The sequence below is a fragment of the Gadus morhua genome, chromosome 22 (genome assembly GCF_902167405.1).
Source record: "Gadus morhua chromosome 22, gadMor3.0, whole genome shotgun sequence".
Taxonomy (NCBI): Eukaryota; Metazoa; Chordata; class Actinopteri; order Gadiformes; family Gadidae; genus Gadus; species Gadus morhua.
Genome location: NC_044069.1, coordinates 13,697,748 through 13,700,703, shown reverse-complemented (window position 1 = coordinate 13,700,703; position 2,956 = coordinate 13,697,748). Strand labels below are relative to the sequence as shown.

The 2,956-nt window shown below is 41.5% G+C and overlaps 1 pseudogene; it reads right to left on the bottom strand.

The window, feature by feature from the left end:
- Window positions 1–2,698, bottom strand: part of LOC115536071 (RNA-binding protein 25-like) — a 10,912-nt pseudogene extending 8,214 nt beyond the window's left edge.
- Between the last annotated feature and the right edge of the window lie 258 nt (window positions 2,699–2,956).

Sequence of the window (2,956 nt, the reverse complement as noted above, 5' to 3'; positions counted from 1 at the left end):
TGTGTGGAGTCCCACAAGGTTCGATCTTAGGACCCTCTTTATTCAACATCTACATGCTCCCACTTGGGCAAATCATGCATAATAACAATATTGACCATCATTGCTATGCTGATGACACGCAAATCTATGTATCGCTATCACCAAATGACTATCGGCCCATAGATCTGCTGTGCCAGTGCATTGAGCAAGTGAAAGACTGGATGTGCCGAAATTTCCTTCAGCTAAATGAGGATAAAACAGAGATAATTGTATTTGGTGCTAAAACGGAAAGGCTTAAAGTAACCCAACACCTTCACTCTCTGTCCCTGAAAACCTCAATCAAAGCCAGAAACCTAGGGGTTATCATGGATTCTGATTTACATTTCGAAAGTCACATCAAATCAGTTACAAAATCTGCATATTATCACCTTAAAAATGTAGCAAGACTTAGAGGGCTCATGTCCACCGAAGACTTACAAAAACTTGTACATGCCTTTATCACTAGTAAGCTTGATTACTGCAATGGTCTCCTTACAGGTCTCCCAAAACAAACTCTAAGGAAGCTTCAGCTTGTTCAGAATGCTGCTGCTAGAGTTTTAACAAAGACCAAAAAATTTGAACATATTACACCAATTCTTAAATCGTTACATTGGCTTCCTGTAGGTCAGAGAATTGATTTTAAAATCATGTTGCTAACCTATAAATCCCTACATGGTTTAGGCCCAAAATATTTAACTGATATGCTTCCACTACATAAGCCGTCTAGAACACTAAGATCTTCTGAGACCAATCTGTTAATTATCCCCAGAGTAAACACGAAACATGGGAAAGCAGGATTTAGTTACTATGCAACAAATAGCTGGAATAAACTCCCTGAGGATTTAAGACTTGCCCCAACTCTGAGCACCTTCAAAACATGATTGAAGACTTTTATGTTTGCTTTAGCTTTCTGCTAAATCTTAAATACTTTACCTTTATTTTACTAAAATGCCTTTTTAACTTTCCCTTTATTTTCTATTTTTACCAGAAAAATACATGACATTTGCTGAGTAATGAAGTTGTGTCATTAAGAGCTTGACGAAGTGAAAACCTGTTTTAGTGATTGAGCGCTTAATCACTGAATATACGCCATATGAAACTCTTTTGAATTTGTTTGTTGTTTGTTGTTTGCCTTTGGTTCTGGGCTAGAGTCCTAGAATAATCACTGAATATTTGTTTGTTGTTGGTTGTTTGCCTTTGGTTCTGGGCTAGAGTCCTAGAATATTGTAATAGATTGTCCTTAAGGTCGGGTTGTGGTCCCGACTAGGGTTCCAGAGAGTCTGTTGATCTGATCTTAAATAACTTTCAATTTAATTTTCTCACTTTCTTAAATACATTGCACTTTCAATTTTACTTGCTAAAAAGCCTTTTTAACTTTCTATTTTACTCATTTCTTTGCATATGTTTTCTTTTACTTATAGATTATTTTATTTTATTGTATAACAATGTTTATATGTGAAGCACTTTGAGTCTGCCTTGTGTATGAAAAGTGCTATATAAATAAAGTTGCCTTGCCTTGCCTTGCCTTTCTCTCTCTCTCCATCTCTCTCTCACTTTATTTACCTCTCTCTATCCCTTTTTTCTCTCTTTCTATCTCTCTCTCCATATCCCTCTCTTTCTCACTCTCACTTTAATCACCTCTCTTTCTCTTACTCTACATCTCTCCCTCTCACACTCACTTTATTCACTCCTCTCTATCCCTCTCTCTCTCTCCCTGTCACTTTATTTACCTATCTCTATTCCTCTCCGTCTCTCTCTCTCTCTCTCTCTCTCTCTCTCTCTCTCTCTCTCTCTCTCTCTCTCTCTCTCTCTCTCTCTCTCTCTCTCTCTCTCTCTCTCTCTCTCTCTCTCTCTCTCCATCTCTCTCTCCATCTCTCTCAATCTCTCTCTCACTCTCACTATATTTACCTCTCTCTATCCCTCTATGTCTCTCAGTCTCTCTCTCTCCATCGCTCTCTCTCTCACTCTCACTTTATTTACCTCTCTCCCTCTCTGTCTTTCTGTCTCTCTCTCTCTCTCTCCACCTCTTTCTCTCAGTCCCCCTTTATTTACCTATCTCTAACCCTCTCTGTCTCTCTTTCTCTCTCTCTCACTCTCACTTTATTTACCTCTCTATCCCTCTCTCTCTCCATCTCCCTCTCTGTCTCTCACTTTATTTACCTCTCTCTCTCTCTCTGTCTCTGTCTCTCTCTCTCTCCATCTCCCTCTCTGTCTCTCACTCTATTTACCTCTCTTTCTCTCTCTCTCTCTCTCTCTCTCTCTCTCTCTCTCTCTCTCTCTCTCTCTCTCTCTCTCTCTCTCTCTCTCTCTCTCTTTCTCTCTCTCTCTCTCTCTCTCTCTCTCGCTACTCTCTCTCTCTCTCTCTCTCTCTCTCTCTCTCTCTCTCTTTCTCTCTCTCTCTCTCTCTCTCTCTCTCTCTCTCTCTCTCTCTCTCTCTCTCTCTCTCTCTCTCTCTCTCTCTCTGTCTCTCTCTCTCCATCTCCCTCTCTGTCTCTCACTCTATTTACCTCTCTTTCTCTCTCTGTCTCTCTCTCTCCATCTCCCTCTCTGTCTCTCACTTTATTTACCTCTCCCTCTCTCTTTCTCTCTCTCTCTCTCTCTCTCTCTCTCTCTCTCTCTCTCTCTCTCTCTCTCTCTCTCTCTCTCTCTCTCTCTCTCTCTCTCTCCATCTCCCTCTCTGTCTCTCACTTTATTTACCTCTCCCTCTCTGTCTCACTGTCTCTCTCTCTCCATCTCCCTCTCTGTCTCTCACTTTATTTACCTCTCTCTCTCCCTCTCTGTCTCTCTGTGGAAACCACTGATCATCACAACCATTAAGGATCCAGTCGTGTCTGTAGTCTGAACCATGTGGGAGGAGGCAGCGCAGTGTTGCAGTGTGGCGGCGTTGACGTATGGTGGCAGCCAGGTGTGGGAGATTTAAACACTTACCCCCTGCCGT